Below are 8,427 nucleotides of genomic sequence, written 5' to 3' on the forward strand. Positions count from 1 at the left end.
TTGACAGTTCCCTTCTTACCAAGTAAGCTCTGTAGTTCATCATTAAAATAACACACTTGCCAATATTCTCAACTCATTTTCCCCTCTTTTGCTCAAGCCCCAAATCCATATAATCGGCCCTTCCAGTGCTTCATTTGGAGAAAAACACACAGCCAGCTGATTCACTTCACTCTGTCACTGTTGACCTCAAGTTCTAGAACACTATAAACAACCTCAAGGAGATACTGATTTATACAGTAAAGGTCCAATTTTGTTAATGTACAATAAAGAATGTATCTTTCTACTTACCAGGAAGCATGTTTTGCCATATTTAACTTCCAATATCTCCTCCACAGACAATCTTCTATAGAGAACTGTGATGCTGAGAGGTTCCTCCTCTCCCAAGACCAGAGTTGGTATTCTCTCTGCGGTGCATTCTGGGGACTCGGGGGGGAGCCTGATGCTGCTGTAGCCTGAGGGAAGCGAGAAGAATCAGAGAGGCCCCGGCCCACCCATTCACCTGTACCCCTGTTGGGTTCACCATGCAGTTTGCTTCAGCAAAGTGGTATGATAGAAGAGACTACATCTTCATTAAATTTTGTGCTGAAGATTAGTAAAGATGTTAATGTAAATTTTGAAAAATCCAAGCTTACATTCAGTTGTTCTGGAGGAAGTGATAATTTTAAACATTTACATTAAATTGATCTTTTTCACTGGATTGGTCCAAATGATTCCAAGCATAAAAGAACAGACAGATCAATTTTATGTTATTTATAGAAAAGGCGAGTCTGGTCAGTCATGGCCAAGGTTAACAAAAGAAAGGGCAAAATTTAATTGACTTAGTGTGGACTTCAGTATTGGAAAGACTGGGGAGATGATTCAGATGAAGACACATAGAATTTTGATCATTTCTCTGAGATGATGAACAACATGGGTGATGATTAGGATTTGATTTATCGGAAGTAGATGGAGCAGATGATGTTTCACGAGACAGTGATGATGCCAGCTCTGGAGTAAGGAATGTGGTTATCACCAGATTTTGAGAAAGAAAAATAACTTCTCTGCAAGATTTCGTAAATGAAGGAATTCCTGAGTTGATAGCTCTAAAGGCAGATGCTGTATTTGCCTCTGTTAACCCATTTTTCAACCTGTTTGTTTTTGTAAAGTTTTCACCAAGGGTTGATATGTACCATTGAATGGAACAATTTTAAGTCAGTAAGGCAATAATTTTATGCATGAACTTTTCCCAGACTTCCATGATGCTGTTGAAGTCCTAGGTAATTGGTACAGCCTTTGTGATAAATAAAAGCATTCCACCTCAGTCTCCTTTACTTCATAATGTAGACACTGACATGATAGGAAGCTCTTGGCTTAGAAGAAAGATAACTAAATTTTAGATTTTAGAACATGGACTCAAAGTGGCTAATGAAACAAATTGTTTGATACCCAACTTGTTCCTCTGGTATATCCTCCAGAATTATTCCATTAACGTTTTATTTTTCAAAAAATTTCCTTCACGTTATTGTAAGTAATCACTTGTCAGTGTTCCAGATGTATTTTAGCTAAAACTAGTGAATGCCTTAACGTTGATGGTTTTGAAACCTGTACATTTAGTACTGTTTGACCCTTAAACTTTTACATCTCTTAGCATGGAGGACAGAGAAAGGTTGTACATTGTTGCTAAAGAGTGTACATTTAGACCAAATTTGCATTTGGCAAATGAGTGAAAAAATGTTGATACGCTATTGGATGTTTTTGTTTCTTTTTCTTTTCTTTTCTTTTTTTTTTTTTTGATTCAGCTTATCCCAGGCTGAAAGCCTCAATTTATGTTCATGACAGTGGGGATTTTTTTTTAATGTCTACATTCTTTCTAATTCTAATACACTGTTGGAAGACCAAAAAAAAAAAAAAAAAGAGAGAGAGAGAGAGAGAAAAAGAAAAGAAAAAAGAACCAGGATGCTAAATCCTGCACTTGAACTCCTATAATAGTTCTCAATTACTTCTCAGATTAAGTCCAAAATCCTTATGCAATTACTATTAAATATCTGATCTCAAAATCAACTTAATTTTCTATAATTCAACTTTTTCTGTCTCTATTTTATCATTGTGGGTGAAACATCTCATTCTTTCAAGGGTCATCACCACTCCTCATACTCACCTCCCAGGGATTTGTTATAGTACTAGAGTCTTATGTAGTGTCAAGGCAAGAGTTGAGGGAGGGAGGACAATGTACTCCTTGGCTTTGCTGCAGTAGTTTGACAATGAAATACGTATCACCCAGTTGGTTGGGCTACTCCAGGTCCAGTGATTTCAACTATTCTGTGCCAGCTGGGACACAGAGTATTTTGGAGAGATTGTACAGGGCTCCATCTTCCTAGACACACCACATACCTCTCTGTGGGTGACTTGCTAGATCCCCTTGGTCTGCCACAAGCCTGTCCTGTTCACAAGACCCACCAACACCTCTCTCTCTCTCTTTCTCTCTTCATGTTTTTCTCACTTTCCCCCCTCCTTCCTCTCTCTATTCCCTATGTATCACTCCAATGTCTGTTCTCTCTACAGTTCAGGAGTTTATTTTGGGGGGTCATAGATGGGAGCCTCCTGCTCCCCTTGGCTTCCTTCAATATATATTGCATATAGGTTCTGGAAATAAAAATTATAAGGACTTACAGGTCTTGTCCTGTTTGCTTCTCTACCACATCCCATCCTCAAAACAGTGAGCACAGAGCCCACTAGCTTCTTGAATGGAGAGATAGGTAAAGGTGGAAAAATTATGCCTTAATATCAATACCACAAGATTCATAATTTTACTTCCACTGCATGTCCTCACCCATATACATTTTCCTTACATTCCTATAGCATCACATGGCTCATAGCTTCCTGAATGAATTTGCTCATTTGTATTTCCTAATCTTTGAACAGTTGTGTTTGTCCTCTGTCTGCTTAGAATGACTCTACATGTGTAAACAGAAATGTGTGCATTATGATGAGAGAGAAGGAGCCAAGGATGCCTCTGCCGTCATCTTCATACATAGGTGTATCACCCTTCTCCCAGAGGGTAGCAGCTATTTGTTCATGGACCAATTAAGAAGTCAGTGTAAATCTCTGCATTAAATGGTAATAAAGGTTAGTATTTTTTTCCAGATAAAAACAAACCTATATCTATCTACAAAAATATATCTTTATATATTCATATGTATGTGTGTGTATATGCATGTATATACATGCATATATGTATTTTTAGAAGTGGGAACATTTTGTTTAACCTTTGCATGGATCTGTTGAGACCATTTTGTAAACCCTGTAACATGCATGAATACTAATTTGAAGACCTCTACTTAACATACATTCACCTCAAACATTTTATATATTTGAGCTGCCATCTTAGTGTTCTGTCACCAACCTTTTAAACATGTTACAACTCATTACTCCCCAACTTATATTAAATACTTGATGAGTTTTGGGAGACTGATTATTCACTTGATAGTAATTGTGACCACATCAGTGTTACCAACAGAGCCTCCACAAACCATTTCTTCTTGTGACTTACCTTTGGGAAGATGGATAAACACATGTTTTGTGAAGATGATGATTACTTTCAATAACATACAGTGACATTTTCTGATCTTGCTTCTAAATTTTGAGGATGGAGCCCCCTATGCAGTTTAGAACTCATCTACAGAGACCCCTAGTTAAACCCCTTTGGGAAAGAGTTTTTAATAGTAGGAGCTTAGAGGGGCACCTGGGTGGCTCAGTTGGTTAAGCATCTGCCTTTGACTCAGGTCATGATCCCAGGGTCCTGGACTCAAGTCCTGTGCAGCATAGAGCTCCCTGCTCAGTGGGGAGTCTGCTTCTCCTTCTCCTTCTGCCCCTCCCCATGATTGTGCTCTCTCTCTCTCAAATAAATAAATAAAATCCTTAAAAAAATAATAAAAACTTAGATTATTATCCTCAATGATTTTTTTAACCTCCATCTACAGTGTGTATCTTTATATAGCTTTTATTTTCATGGTTATCAACCACAGGTAGGCCCTAAATATAACCTAGAGATTCTTCTAGTTTCATTGGTCTACTCCTCTGACTTGGTTCATGGCATCTATTCTAAATCTTGTTAAGGTTATTAGTGATGTTATGTTGCTGAATTATATGAACAACTTCTGGTTCTTATTTTGACCTATCAGCCATTGTCAGACTATTTTGCCCTAGGAAGACCATTATCTCTCAGAGAAGCAGCTCTTTCAGTAATCAGACACTGACAAGTTAACCTTTACCTGTCAAGGATTCAATCAAGACTCCTTGCAATAAAAGACATTTTTCTTTATTTTTAAAGTTTTTAATTCCAGTACAGTTAATATTGTTACATTAATATTAGATGTACAATATAGTGATAATTCAATAATTCCATACATCGTGCTCTCCTTAAGCCCCATCACCTATTGCACTCCCCCCAACCTCCCCTCTGGTGACCATCAATTTGTTCTCTATAGCTAAGAGTCTATTTCTTGGTTTGTCTCTCTCTCTTTTTATTCCTTTGCTTGTTTGTCTTGTTTCTTAACATTCCACATATGAATAAAATCATATAGCATTTATCTGAAAGACATTTCTCTTGATCAGGGTTCTACTCATACAGCCTTAAATTTGCCATTCCCCACCTCTTACTCTTTATTCCAACCAAACCAATTTCCTCATGTCTTGAGTTTTTGTAAATGCTACTCCTCTCTGTTATGCCCTTTCCACATCCTTCACTTCTAACATGCAGCACAGGGATCTGGAAAGCCATCTCTATGCACCCACAGTTATTCTCCTTCCCTTGTCTGGTTCTCCGTCTTCTCATCTCCAAGAACTTCCTCTGTGACAGCAATTAAAAAAAAATTAAGATTCTATTTATTTGACAGAGAGAGAGAGAAAACACAAGCAGGGGGAGCAGGAGAGGGAGAAACAGGCTCCCTGCTGAGCAGGGAGCCCCACATGGGGCTCTACCCTAGGATACTGGGATCATGACCTGAGCCAAAGGCAGACAATTAACCAACTGAGCCACCCAAGCACCTCTAAATTGTTTAATTATCTGTTTATTTACTGGTTTTTCCATAAGATACTATATTCTTTTGCACAGTTTAGGCACTTGCAAAGAATAGCCATTCAATAAATGATAAATAGATTAATAGATAATAAATAGATTAAAGAATGAATCTCCATTTTCCCCACTATTCCTTTTTTCCTAACTTTACACATGTAAATATTTTGAAACTTTTTTTTTAAAGATTTTATTTATTTATTTGAGAGAGAGAGAGAATGAGAGATAGAGAGCACGAGAGGAAAGAGGGTCAGAGGGAGAAGCAGACTCCCTGCTGAGCAGGGAGCCCGATGCGGGACTCGACCCCGGGATTCCAGGATCATGACCTGAGCCGAAGGCAGTCGCTTAACCAACTGAGCCACCCAGGCGCCCTATTTTGAAACTTTAAAAGTGAAATTATTTTGAAAAAATCAGAATCTCCTAACCATGATATGCTAATCTTTCTAAATACAGCAATACAAATATTTTTGCTTTCAGTTTCAAAACTGTTTAATATTGTTGACATTAAAACCAAAATTGCTTTCCTAAATATGTTAGAAAATGAATTAGTATGTTGAATAAGACAGAAATCAGAGCTTTTTGGGCCATTTAATGTTTAAAAATTTAAAAATAAGATGCACAATATAAAGTTTTATTTTTCTAAAATTCTCTAATTAAAAAAAGTCTTGCTAGTATTCTACATTCACTACAGAGCTGCAATATAATTTGTAAGGCAGGAAGGTTTAAATACTATGCTTTGCTTATTAATTCCCTGATTTAGAACAGTTCTTCAAGGAAAAACAACTAAATTGCAGTCAGCATGAAGAAATTGGATTCGGTCATGACTGCTACCTTTAAAGCTTGTGACCTTACATTATTCTGTCATATGCCTAAAGGCAATGGAAGTACTCTAAATTAATTTTAGGGCCACACAAAAATGTTTCCTTTAATCACAGAATCCAAGTGCAGGATACCTCCTGGTGTTCTGCTATCATGTTTTTAATCTTCATAACATGATTCTGTAATGTGTCCTATTTATAGCAAAAATTCTGCAAATTTTTCCAGAACTATTTTTTTTAAATCTTGGCAATAAAATGTACCTCTTTGTACCTCCTCCCAATGCTTCTCAGAAATAAGGAAAAAACTATTTCTTTGCATTTTATGTTCAATCAACCTGTCTTCTCCCAGTGTTTAAAGATGCCTTTAGGATTACCAATAATAGACAAACAGCGATGCTCATATATCTTGAATATCCTTGTGTGTTTTCAAAGTGGCAGAGACTTAATGAGAGTTTAACTTGTGCCAAGCACTTAAATTTTCACAGTAACGCTTTATGTGTCATCACTCACTTTATGGATAGCGAAACTGAGTTTTATAAGTTTAGTAACTTGCCCAAGGTCAGTCATCTAGTAATGGAAATAAGATTTTATAGAGCCAAATTTACAGAAATGTGGCATAAACATCGATGATCATTATCTCTTTGCTTTTCTCCTACAAATCAAACAAAAACGATAAAAAATTATTAAAATTAGTGGAAAAATTACATCAGTCTTAGACACTATGTAAAAAATGAATTATTATGCCAACTATGTCAAAGAATTTCTAGATATGATGCAGATATGACTAAAAATAAACCATTGAGGACAAACATTATCTCTTGTGGGGAAAGTAGTACCATATCCCTGAAAGCAAAGAGAGGACACGCTAAGAGCTTGGAAAATACTGAACTGTCTCCTGATGCAGCAGGTTACACCCTGCATTAGAGACATAGGGACATAGTCCAGGAAATGAATCCCGTCTGGGCAGAAGACTAGCTATGGGAAACATCTTGTAGGTGCAGAAATTTTTCTAGAGAGAGGATTCCAGGTAAAGAGGGATTATATAGCCACCATCAGCTCACTCATCACTTTAATCAAGCTAGTGGATCACCTAAACAGAACTGACAGACTGAAAAAAATTAGAGGATAAAAATATTACCATAAAAATTATTGTATTTGGTATCTCTGTTTCTATTTCTTCCATTCTTTCTTGATCTTACTCCAACATGACTTTTACCTCTATCTCTCTACTGAAATGTCTCTTGGCAGGATCACTAATGACTGTAAAGTTGCTGAGTCAAATAATCATCTTCTGGCTCTCGTATCATCTGACTTATTAGCGGCATTTGATCCAGCTGATCACCCCTTTCTCCTTAAATTATTTCTTCCCTTGGCTTCCAGGCTTGCCTACTGTTCTTCCTACCACTTGTTCCCATCTCAGTCTCTGCAGTTTGCCCTACATCCTCATGCTTAATGTCGTAGTGCCTGCGCTCAATTCTTGGTTGTCTTTGTCAAATATACTCTTTCTTGGTGATCTCATCTAGTCTCTAATCACTGATGATAACTCTCAAAAGTATGTCTCTAACCTGAATTTCTATGGTGGTCTCCATACACATGTCCAATTGCCTACTCAATCTATTTTCTTGGATAGCTTGTAGGAGTCTGAAGCATAAATATCCAAAGTGGAATTTTCCCACAAATCTGTACTACTTAAAATCTCACCCATTTCAGTTAATGGGAATGCAACCTTTTAATTACTTACGCCAAAACCTAAGAAAATCTGTGAGCGAATATTGGATTTTTTGTTTATTTGTACTTAAATACTAATTAGAGTGAATATATAGGAACAGACACCAAAAGAACAGAGGTAAAGATGAGGAGACATTTTATTCTCTATGTTAATGATTTTTGAATCATATGAATGCATTACCTGTACAAAAGTTAGATGTAAAATTTCATAGGCTGAAGTGAATATGGATATATTACTCATAAAGACAATGATAAATAAGATATTAAAATATTACCTCCCTCAAAGAAATAGAAGTTGCATATTCCCATTCTCTTACAAGGAAGAATTAGAATTTTATTATCTGCATAATGATCCACAGCATAAAAACAACACAATCTTTAGCTTTATCATTTGCTAAAAAGAAACAGTTTATATAGATGAATTACTTTTAAAAATCAGTATTTATTAATCTATGTCTGTGAATACTTATTGCTTCTTGTGTCACCAGTCAATAGTATTTATCTTCTAAATAGTCCATAAAATTTAGATGAGCAATTAAATGAGAAATAAGAACAGCCCAATTTTGGTTTTATTCCTTGTGTTTTAATTTCTGTTCTTAAATTTCAAAACATGACAAACCACACTTTACTATTTATATTTTAACTGTAATTTCTGCTTACAAAAAATGTTTTGGTTATATTTTTAAACATACAATAGTAGGATAACCCCCCCCCACCTCCACCACCAAGGGAGAGACTAGTAAAACGCTAAGAATTAAAGATATTGAAAATAAATTCATCATTAATCCCATGGTGTAGGGTAGGGAGAATTTAGAAGAAAAAATATGG

General features: G+C 36.2%; 1 pseudogene; it reads left to right on the forward strand.

Annotated features, from left to right (window-relative positions):
* Nucleotides 1-521: 521 nt before the first annotated feature.
* Nucleotides 522-1,022, forward strand: LOC113927914 (annotated as a pseudogene).
* The last annotated feature ends 7,405 nt before the right edge of the window (nt 1,023-8,427 follow it).

Source organism: Zalophus californianus, chromosome 7, assembly GCF_009762305.2.
Source record: "Zalophus californianus isolate mZalCal1 chromosome 7, mZalCal1.pri.v2, whole genome shotgun sequence".
In the NCBI taxonomy this organism is placed as follows: Eukaryota; Metazoa; Chordata; class Mammalia; order Carnivora; family Otariidae; genus Zalophus; species Zalophus californianus.